General features: G+C 40.0%; 1 protein-coding gene across 2 annotated transcripts in view; it reads right to left on the bottom strand.

The window, feature by feature from the left end:
• The window catches only part of LOC147684768 (kinesin-like protein KIF19), a 1,367,439-nt gene that overhangs the window by 501,692 nt on the left and 853,296 nt on the right, over positions 1–12,451 (bottom strand). The gene's annotated exons all lie outside the window — the stretch shown is intronic.

Raw genomic sequence — 12,451 nt, 5'->3', positions numbered from 1 at the left:
TAGGCAACTTTATTTACACTGGGAAGACAATAATGACAAACTGGTCAACGTAATTAAAGACTTTCTACCAGACCTAAACCTAACTCAAGCCTGCACACTGCCAACACACTCAAAAGGAGCAATCTTAGACTAGGTAATCTCGAGAGTTAAGAAAATCACTATCCACTCAATTGTTCCGTGTGATTGGTCGGATCAACATGCCATAACCTTTTAATATATCCACCGTAAAAAGGAACAAGACCACACAACCTGTCAAAATTAATAAATAGACACAAGACATCAAAGACCGTAATATTGAGCAACTTGTAGCAAGAGGTGAGAAAGATCTAAATCCACCTGACAACGTGATGAACGTCAACGAACTCACTGGTCACTACACCACATCAATGACGAATATAGTCAACTCCAACATGCCATTAAAACTGAAAAGAATCTCAGAGAAAGATAAAAATCCATGGTTTAATGGGACACTGAATGAAGACAGACGGAAGCTGAGACTGGCTGAAAGAAAATGGAGACAGCACCCATCATCCCCCCAGCCTAAATCTCTCAGAAAAATCAGAAATTAATACAACAAAAGTGTTCTCAACTCCAAAAAGGAATTTTTTAAATCCGAATTAGAGAACGCCAAAAACAGACCACAGAAACTTTCTGAAATGTTAAAACATCAATCCAATATATTGGCCAAATTTGCCCAAGAAGCAACCATAACTAACCTGAGCTGCGAGGAGTTCTCAACATTCTTTACAGACAAAGCCAACACACTTGAAAGAGATCTCACGATGGCAGCCGACAACCTCACTAGCCAACTAACTCCACAGAACGATGCTACCATGAAAGACGATCATGATAGGTTGAAAAACAAAGCAAAATGGTCGACCTTCAAGCTTTATGACCAGAATACCATTGCCAAAACACTCTCGGATATCAAACCAAATAACTACTACAATGACCCCCTCCCCTCTAAATACCTAAAAAGAATCAACCATATTGTTTTCCCAATATGGACAAAAATAATCAATGCCTCACTATCTCAAGGGGTCCTACCAGAGTGCCTAAAAACAGGTCAAGTCCTACCCATCATCAACAAACCTACAGCGGACCCGGCAGACCCAAATAACTTTCGCCCAGTAACCAATATTCCTTTACTTGCCAAACTAATTGAAAAATGTGTCCAAAATCAGCTGAGCAACCACATCAATAATTTTAGCCTGCTGGACGACGGACAATCTGGATTCAGACCAGGCCACGGTACGGAACCAGCAATCTTACATATAGTGGATGATGCGCTACAGGCTTTAGATCATAATCAAAGATGCCTACTAGTTATTCTTGACCTGTCGTCTGCATTCGACATGTTAAATCATGAAAAATTGGTATCCCGGCTTAAAGACAGGATGGGACTTTCTGGAAATGTTCTGAAAAGGGTTAAGTCATTCCTTCAGGACAGAACAAAAAGATTCCTGGTCAACCAGACGCTATCCCCATCATGCCCAAACTCAATTGGAGTTCCACACGGACCAACATTATCTCCATCACTATTCAATCTTTATATCGAACCCCTTACAGTAATCCTCCAAGAGGCAAACATATCCTATCACATGTACGCCGATGACACCCAGATCTATATCAAGATATCATCACTGGAAGAGATCAAGACAATAAACAAGGCCTTAATAATGACATTACAATGGTTAGCCAGCAATCATCTGAAATTAAATGCACAAAAAACAGAATTCCTATTAATATCACCGCCAAAGAACCAGACAAATGTGAAGGAATGGACCAAGCTGATCGCAGCTCTAAACTGCACACCAACCCTAGTTAACTCGACCAAATCATTGGGAATCACGCTTGATAAGAACCTAGACATGAAAGCCCACATCAAATCAATGGCTAATAGTGCCCGGTTTCACCTGAACTATATTAAAAAAGTGGAACCATACATTACTACAGAGGACCTCAAAGTGGCAGTTCAGGCCCTGGTTATCTCAAGGATTGAAAATGGATGTTCAACACTAACAGGTCTATCAAAAATCTCCACAGCACCACTAAACGCTTGTCTCAATGCGGCCGCAAGACTTATTACAGGCTCTAGAAAATACGACCATATCTTCCCACATCTGAAAGCACTAAACTGGCTACCATACGAAGCCAGAATTCAACTTAAATTGGCTTGTATTACCCACAAAGCACTCCACTACAAACACCAATGTACTTAACCTAGAAAATTGAGCTATCAGGGGGAAGCAGGTCAGACAGAGTGCCAAAGAGCTATTGCTGAAACCGCCCATCTTTCGCAAGAAGAAAACATATGACAGAGCATTCTCCAGAGCGGCACCCAGAATCTGGAATCCACCCCCTCCAAACATTAGAAAAATTCAAATTTTAGCTACATTCAAGAGGGAAGCGAAGATCTTCCTAATGAGCAAGTTCCTTCCGTAGACAGGACTGCTCTTCATCTGCTCCATGATTAAAAACCAGAAGTCGAATAGCCCTGTATTGTATAGATACAGCCTGCACAAAATGATCACAAAGACATTTACGATTGTAAAAGATAAAATTATCAGTTATCTGCAAAAATCTCTTTAACTGTTCAGTTCCACAATTAATGGATCGTTGTAGTACTGATGTAAAACACTCAAAAGTCACACATCTGAATTATGTTGTATGATACCAATGCATACACCTTGTACTCTAAACAGTTCTTAAACATGTTTTGTGTAACTGGTGAGAAAGACATGTACCTGAGTCAGCCCTCGTAGGGCCTTGATCACATGACATGTGTGTGGGGTCACCTCCCTTTTAAAGTGCTAGTGCAGATAAGTACTTCCCCTTCTGATACATGGACATAGAAACAGTACAGTTTATATATGTATATGTTTTCCTATTACTCTATTTGAAGCATTGCGTAAAGGATGAACATCACGGCTATATGATGCTATTTTTAAAACAATTGACCTCTTATTAAAACAAAACATCGATGAGATATTCGGATCAAGGTGGCTATTATTTGGCGTTTAACTTAGCTGTAAGGAAAACATTCCGAATAGCTCATCGATGTTTTGTCTTAAATGCGAGGTCAATTTTTCCTAAAAATAGCATCGTATAGCCGTGATGTTCATCTCTCACGCAATGCTCCAAATAGAGTAACAGGAAAACAATTGGGAAGGAAACAGGCTCTATTCGTTGTTTTTGATGCGTTGCCCACACAAGACGTACGCTGGCTCCCAACTGTATATGAATCCGTTATGATCAACATGGTAGCAGTTTGGAAAGAAACAGATTCTATGTGTTATCTTTGATGCGTTGTTCGCATAAAACGTACGGTGTCTCCCAACTGTATACCAACCCGCTATGATGATCATGTCAGCAGATTTATAATACCAAACTAAGTAATAGTTCGGTTTAAATAAATACTTACCGTAACTATGCCTTTAGATATGAATGCTAGGGATATATCGAGATGTAGTATTATTTTCATTGATACATCAAACTGTAAATTAGGAGTTTTACTTTACAGCTGTGTCGCTAGTTGGTAGCTGTACCAACATTCAAAACCTGTGTTAATCACAGCTACAGGTCTACATTCTCAATGTAAGTGTATTATCACTTCCTTTTGAAATACAAAATCTCAAGGAACTATGATAGTCCTTGGCTGGATAGTAAAATTGTTTCTCCAACTTCCAGCTTTATCCAAATAACCAGAACTGATATACCTGCCAAACAGAAGTTACAGGTTACAGTCCATCATTAAACCTTTTTGTAAGTAATGCCAAAGAAAGGTTTTCTCTAAATTAAATTTCTGAGAGTTATATCTTTTGGTGATGGCTTTAGTTTAATCACTCATTTTTCTTTTTCTCACGGTTACTTTTCTTAAACGTATTGTTATCATACAGTGTTGCAATATTTTTATTTTACATTGTATTATATAGGGAGTAAGCATGGGTGAATTTTGCGAATCTGGCGTTCGTGAATTTGCGTATTTGCGAATTCGCAATCCGCAAAATCCGCGAACTCTCGCGAATTTGCGGATTTTTTTTTGTGTTCGCAAGGGTTTCTGCCAGTTCGCGAGGGTTTTGTACCAGTTCGCAATTGCGAACTTACTTGTCGGCTCGCAACGGTCGCGACTTTGTTGTTTCTACGTCTGGTTCTTCATCACAGGTTCACAGCACCCTCTGTTTCACCACTGCCACCCGCTGGTTCACCCATGCCACCCTCTGGCACATCACTGCCACCCTCTGATTCATCACTGTAGATTATGGGGGAGGAAAGTAAGCACACCTGCCCTGCTTCAACTGACATGAATTAATTTCTGGTTCATCACTGTAGATTATGGGGGGGAAAGCAAGCACACCTGCCCTGCTTCAACTGACATGAATTAATTTGGGGTTGATTAATGTGTCACTGAATTTAAACTTCCTGTCTGGCACCTGCTTCCTTATCTGTAATTTGCTTTCTGTTGCAGTGCAATTTTTTTCCCCAGGACCTTTGTGGCCTACTTGTAGCTATTCTATGAGCCTGCTGTGAGGGTCAGAGCAGGGTCATAGAATAGTTGCAAGTAGGCAACTGAACTCTGGAGGGGCCTCTCAGGAAGCCCTACAGGGAATGGTTACTAATGATGAGTTTGAACTTTTGCACCTGCTGAGTGCTTTCAGTTTTGCAAAACTTGTTTTTCTGTGGGGCACTTCCTTCCCCCCCCCCCCCCAAATGGACTCCTTGCAAAAAAAGTGCAGGGAAATGTCAACCTGAGGAGTTATTCAGATAAAAATCATCATTTTCAGAAGGTTTATGCTGCTTGCTGGTGGATTTCTTGTGCAGAATTGCAAATTTTGTAATTTCGCGAGTGCGAGATTATTGCTGCCCACCGCATCTACATGTTCGCAATTGCGAACTCTCGCGATGCGTCGCCAAACTCCCGCGGGATCCCGCAGCAAGATCCAAAATGGCGCAGCACTCGCAAAATATCGAGAAAAACAACTCAGCAAACGCTGAATGACAGTAAGTGAACGCCGCACGGCGCAATATTGTATCACCAAGCAAAAAAATCCGCTGCGTGCGAATTTGCGGATTTTTGGTAAATTCGCGAGAGTTCGCGGATTGCGAATTTACCGAAAATCCGCAAAATCCGCGAGCGGAACGGATTTTCCGCCCATGCTTAATAGGGAGCTACAGTCAACCTGTTGTCCTGAAGAGGGTCTGAAGGTTTTATTCCCTTGACAGACCGAAACGTCGACTCAAGCATATTTCTCTGTATAACATTGATTGTTTTAAATGACATAGAGAAGATGTCAACATAGTATATTGCATAGGCTATTTGACGTCACCTTACATACTATGTTTTGTTGCTTTTTCCCTGATAAATTTTTTTAAAATATACATATATTAAATATATTAATGCTTTTTTGAAAGATATTTTGTGGCCCCGTGTATGATTCACTGTTCATTTTTAATTAATAATTGTGATTACATTTATTTCTTCTATTGATTGACTCTGCTGTCCACCACTGTTGAGGGTGTGATTTCAAATATTTTCTCAAACAACTTCAAATGCTCTAGATAAATAAAATCCCTTGTAGGTAATCCCTCTTTCCTTTGCAAACTTCATTGCCCAAACCTGCAAGGGTATATTGAGTTCCCACTCTTTTGAACACTGTATTGTGCACAGACAATAGTCTGTTCTGGGTCACTTCCTTGGAAGTGGTAACTGAGTTAGACTTAAATAAGTGGAGTTGTTTTAGACACCCTTAACTTCTGTTTAGATTTATTTATGTCTGAACGGGAGACCTTATCATATACAGATGAATATATATTGAAAATAGCAGGTGGTCCTTCTTTATTGGGGAACAAGGGACCCTCTGCCATTCTTCCATATGAATCTGACCTTAATCAATTAGAACGATTAAAGAAAAAAACTAGTGAGAACTGAATTACACCCCAAATTTCTCACAGATTGTCTCAACTCTAATATTATTCCAACTGGGTTGCAGATAAGAAATGTCCTGATAATCTTCATCGATGATGATGAGTTTAAAGTGGGTTTCAGCTTTGCAGCCAACAAGTGCTCCCGCACCTGGATGGTTTTAAGTATTGAGACCGCACTCAAACATATCAAAACTCTTCTTAAGGAAATTGAAATTTTGGAGAAGATAGAATCTGATTCTAATATTACCAATTCAAAAGTCCTCCTTGATAAGATCGTAGCAACAATAAAAGAGTTCGAAGAGTTTAACTCCCATAAAAAAACCGAAAAGCTGCAAAAAGATATAAGATGGTATAGTAAAGAAAGGACTTATTCGTATTTACAAAAATATTTTTACTCAACGGAAGTTCCCAATCAAGTTCATTGTAAGAAAACAACCTTTTCTGATACCAATTCAGACACAGATAGTGAACACGCTGCTGATAACTCCAAAAGACATTACTACGACCAACAACAATCCACCTCCAGGCAATCTTTTTTAGGACAGGACAGGAGGGGACAAGGCCAACCTCGGAAACAACGGTCCTCCAAGAGAGGATGGTTCCGGAACCAATACACCCCAGGGCAGAGACAAACACGTAACCAGTATTACGAATGGTAACTGACACACAGACCATCCCAATTTTTTATCTTTCCAAACACGTTTTGTCTGAAACAGAAATATCGGTATTGTCAGCAGGGCTATCATTTGTACCAACTCATCAAAGTGAAGTTTTTGATACAAAACTTGAACTTTACAGATTTTTTAGATTTGTTAGACTAAAAATCTTTTTCTCGGACAGAACATAGAGTAGTATACCAGACACAACAGGATTACACCACCGATCCACTTTCTTTTCACCCAATGCTTTAATAGCAAAAGAATTGATAACATTTGAAAATGCTATAATTACTGAAATTGAACATCTCTTTAAAAAGAAAGTGTCATTTAGACACAATCTTACAAAAGAAGAACAGATTTCCTTGAAAAACCTACAAGCCTTATCTGGAACAATAATCAAACCCGCGGATAAGGGCGGTGGTATTGTCCTTTGGGACAAAGAAGCATATAGAGTTGAGGTACTTAAACAATTGTCCAGTGAAATGCACTACAAAAAATTACTTTGCGATCCATCTAAGAAACTGCGGAGTCCATAGCTTCATTGAGCCGTGAAGGCTTTGATGGTGGCTGGTTGAGTGCTAAAGAGGCTTCTTCTTTAATTAATACATCTTCCACAGTTCCAGCACTTTATATCCTCCCAAAGGTGCATAAAAACATCAGCATCCCCCCCCCCCGGCAGACCTATTGTGTCGGGGTGTAATTCAATTCTGAAGCCTTTGGCCCAGTATGCTGATTTTTTTATTCAACCGTTTGCCACTGGGTCTGATGATTATATAAGAGACACCACAGCAGTAATCAATGCAGTGGATGGACATGACTTTGACCCCTCAAAAGAACTTTTAGCCACAATGGACATTGAAAGCCTTTACTCATATATTCCTCAACACAATGTTTTAGATATTATATTACAGCTGTTGGATGAGAGAGAAAGACCCCATAAAGTACCAACACACTTTATAATTGATTGCATTAAAATATCGATGTGCAACAATTTTTTTCTATTCGAAACCAGATTCTATCAACAACTAAAAGGAGTAGCTATGGGGGCAGTTTACGCCCCCGATATAGCGAACATTTATGTAGCGGATTTCAAAAAGAAGCTCATTTTTGACATCCTAAATCCATTCAAGGAAAATATAATTAAATACCTCAGGTACATCAATGAGGTATTTATTATTTGGAGAGGCAATCAAAACGAGCTGCAAAATTTTCACTTTTGGCGCAATGGCAGAAATCCACATTTACAATTTACAATAGAAAGCAATGATTGTAAAATGAGCTTTCTTGATATAGAAATTAGGGTTGATAGCAACAATGTTCTGTATACGACCCTTTTCACAAAACCCACAGCAAGAAACACCTTGCTTAAATATTCAAGTCATCACCCGCGGGCTTTACGTGATGGCCTCCCTTTCGGCCAGTTCCTGCAGCTCCATAGGAACTGTACGAAAAGGGAGGACTATTTCTTAGAAGCAAGAAAGCTTAAAGACAAACTGAAGGCTCTGGGTTATCCAAATAAACTACTAAGGAAATCCCTCAAGCGAGCATGGTACAATGATAGGTCAGCGTTACTGGAAGTCAATGAGAAATGTCCTCAACCAAAACTGGTCTGTGTCACCACATTTGGAACAGCAACCAATGACATCAAAAAAATTATCAAAAAACATTGTACGTTGCTAGAAGGTCTCTCTGAATTTAAAGAACCACCCATGTTTGCTTTTAAACGGGGACCAAACATTAAAGACCGGTTAGTCCATGCTTATGAAACCCGAGATAGACACATTATCGATAATATGAGACAACTGACACCAGTACTTGGACACTACCGATGTACCAACTGTGCAGCTTGCAACACAACTAAAAATATGAAAACTTTTGAACTTAATGGCAAATCAATGACAATAATGAGCTTTTCCAACTGCAACACCACAAATGTGGTGTACTGTATCCAATGCCCTTGTGGTTTTCACTACATAGGGAAAACCACAAAAAATTATCAAAAAGAGAATCCTGCAACATCAATCAAGAATCTGCTGCAGGGTAGAAACAGCACCCTTAGTTGGACACTATGTAGAATTTAAACATTCAGAAAAAGACATGCTATGGTGGGTCATCACTGTAGTGAAACCAACAATTAGGCAATCGAATGTAGATCGATTACTCACTTTAAAGGAAAACCAGTGGATCTGCAGAACAGAGTGGCATAGCCTAGCTTGTCTACAATTGTATCATTAGTGTTACATAGTACTTGTTCTGGAACTAATTGTATAGCTAGTGTCCATTACCCTCTACAAAAATGAGCAAGTATATGTAATCTTTTATCTGAAACATTTAATGACTTGATGAAGATGTAATGTGTTTCCTTCTTGTTCTATATTTAAAGTAATAAGTAACCTGCATGTTTCTTAAAGATGTGACACGGATATTTAGCCATGCCTTTTATAGATGATACATGAATGATCTGACTGTTTCACATTATGACACCTCGATATATATTCCAACAAGATGAGACACCGGCTTTTGTAATATACATATTTGTTGAAAATGAGATATCTATGACCAGGTGGATTCACATCATTAGATCACAAAGTGCATTGATAGACTGTTTATAGATGCTGCAAAAGAATTATTGATTTAAACTAAGCGAGAAAATAGTCTCTAATGTAATAGACTTATCCTCAAGCAGAAAATGAGTTATGTCAAAGCATAGAAGAACTGAAGCATTGATTTGAATCTGTACATAATTGAAAACTTTTGATACATAATGTTTTTTTGTTCATCAAGCTGTTCGAGAAGGAGTAATTGTATAAGTATTCCCTCTCTTTGTGGTAAAACTGCTAGTTAGGAATCAAAAAATGTTTTTAATGCATTGAAATGACATAATATGGGAATATGTGTTACTCTAAATCTCCCTTTTGTATACTTTTTTCCTCTCTTTCAAACTGAACATAAATTAACCACTAATTCCGTCACAAATCTATTTAAAGATGGCGCCCTAATACATGGCAAAATTAACGAGATTACCGTTACTTCGCCACTATTATCTCAATAAGGGTAATTCAGTATATATAGATTCATTCAAAATATATCTCCCTCACTTCCTTATAATATATATGTTTAACGTTGATATAATGATTCAAGATAAATTAAAAAACTTCTTTAACCACTCCAAGATGGCGCCTAAACTGTTCTGGGACGATCGGTCCATCATCACTGTTAACCATCCTTCTTTACATCATGTGACCGGATATTTAAAGGCCACTGGTTCTATGTCAGATTTTTCGTCTTTACGCCACAGCAAATTGGAGTGCACTCGTTCACGAAGACACGACTAGTCAGTTCGCTCAGTAAAGGAGTTTAAATTACACCTCGATGTAGATTTGACATGAAAACAAATAACACGAGGTTTTATATTTATTTTTTGCTGTTGTAGAACCGTCTATCTTTGAAGGCTACACTTGTCTGAATACCTATTTACAACATTATCGGCACCGACCAAAGGTGAGCACTCTGCCGTTGACCGCCAAAACAATAGTCATAAACCTCTGAGTTGACGCTATTTGAAGTGCCATACAGCTAAGTTAAACGCCAAATAATAGCCACCTTAATCAGAATCTCATCGATGTTTTGTTTTAATAAGAGGTCAATTGTCTTAAAAATAGCATCATATAGCCGTGATGTTCATCCTTTACGCAATGCTTCAAATAGAGTAATAGGAAAACATTCCCAATAGCTCATCGATGTTTTGTCTTAAATATGAGGTCACATTTTCTTAAAAATAGCATCGTATAGCCGTGATGTTCATCTCTCACGCAATGCTCTAAATAGAGTAACAGGAAAACAATTGGGAAGGAAACAGGCTCTATTCGTTGTTTTTGATGCGTTGCCCACACAAGACGTACGCTGGCTCCCAACTGTATATGAATATTAAAGCTAATGTCAACAAGGCTTAAATATATGAGCTAGGGGAAAAAATGGGCCACCAATTAGCTGTCAGAACCCGCAAAGAGATATCTTTTGCTCTAATTAAAGAAATTAGGGACCCGGATTTGGGTCTAAGATCAGATCCATCTGAAATAAGAACATCCTTTCAGAGGTTTTATAAGAACCTCTATCACGAGGATATTACCGAATGCGGTGATCCCAATATGTATTTGGAATCATTTACCCCGTCACACTTGGAAATTACTGATCAGGAGATATTAGATGGTACAATCACTTATGATGAAATACTTTTAGCAATCAAGGGCCTGGCTAATGGAAAGGCAGCGGGCATGGATGGGATTCCAACTGAATTTTACCTTAACTTTAGAATATCATAACTCCCCTTTTCCAAACAATCTTCTCCGGAGGGAACCCGCCTAAGTCGTGGTCCATTGCCAAGATAAGGAATTAGTTACTTACCTGTACACTATAGTTCTCCAGTATTATCTTTCATAGATTCACATGCTTGTATCTTCCCCGCCGTCATGGTGGGAGTCTCACGGTAACAGAATGACCAAAGCAGTATCATAGAGACGAAAACTGCATAGAAAAGCCCATAGGGACTGTAGTATTTGGTAACCAGACCTCCTCATTGTTTGGTCCAAAATTCAGCCAATCAGCATTGCTGCCCTGCCCTCACACTCCCCAGCAGAAGCTTCCTGCCTCAGATTTCCGTCCCCGAGTGAGAGACATGGATAAATACCGAGAAAACAGGTTCTGCCTGAGAAACGGGGAGGTGGGCGGGCGCATGTGAATCTATGAAAGATAAAACTGGAGAACTATAGTGTACAGGTAAGTAACTAATTCCTTCTCCAGTATTACATCTTTCATAGATTCACATGCTTGTATCAGAGTAGTAAGTAGTGCTCACAAAACCTGCAGCGTTTCCAGGATAGAACCCAGAAGGAAGTTCTGCAGCTGAAGCAATGTTAGAACATGATCTTAAAATACACAGGTCAGACAGGAATAAAAACCGAATTCCCCTTTATAACATATTGTGCAAATTCTCGAAAGAAAACATAATAAAACCATCTATAACGATAGCATATTTTACATATATATATATGAATGCACTATAAAGAATATTAACAGATAACCAAAGTATGCCTTATTGAAATAGACTCTTCAGAACAGCTTGTCCCACTGCCGTGTCCTCTTTCCACGCAGTGTCCAGACAGTAGTGCTTGGTAAATGAATGCACACTCTTCCACGTCGCCGCTCTGCAGATGTCGGGCAACTACACTCCTGCAAACGAGGCCATTGATGTCACTGTCATGCCTCGAGCCTCCTACCACACTGTCCCTTTAAATTCTCGCTATTAGGACACCATGACCTATGGAGCGACGCTTCACGTTCTTGCGTCTAGCTCCGTCTGGTTCAGTGTCCGTCCTGTTCCTGATTGCCTGACTTCACTTTTGAGTTCTTCCGGCACATTCAGATCGGAGGGAGCGTCCCCGGCCCCCGTGTTCCTGTACGGGCACCGGTTTGCTCTCTCTCTCTGCAGCGGCCAGCATCCTGCGGGCGTTCTCCTTTTGCACCTGTTTTGTGGTTGCCGCAAGTTCACGGGTTCCTCCATGAACATTTCCTCCCCCGCTCTAGAGTCCCGCCCGTGGGCCGGGTTTTTCCCCGCCATCCGGCTGGGCTCAGCCTCCTTGTTTCCTCCTCCTTCGTGTTTGCTCCGCCCGACAGCCGGGCTTGTTCTCCGCTGTCTGGCCGGGCATCATCATTCCCCTTTCACTTCGTATTGCTCCGCCCGACAGCCGGGCTTGTTCTCCACTGTCCGACCGGGCTTATTACTTGCAATCCCCCACTTGAGTTGCTTCACCCGGCAGCCGGGCTTGGTCTCCGCTGCCCGGTTGGGTTTTCTCTTGTGATCCTTTTAG

Source organism: Lissotriton vulgaris, chromosome 10 (assembly GCF_964263255.1).
Source record: "Lissotriton vulgaris chromosome 10, aLisVul1.2, whole genome shotgun sequence".
Classification (NCBI taxonomy): Eukaryota; Metazoa; Chordata; class Amphibia; order Caudata; family Salamandridae; genus Lissotriton; species Lissotriton vulgaris.
Note: the sequence above shows the minus strand (reverse complement) of the source record. Positions and strands in the feature narration are given on the sequence as shown.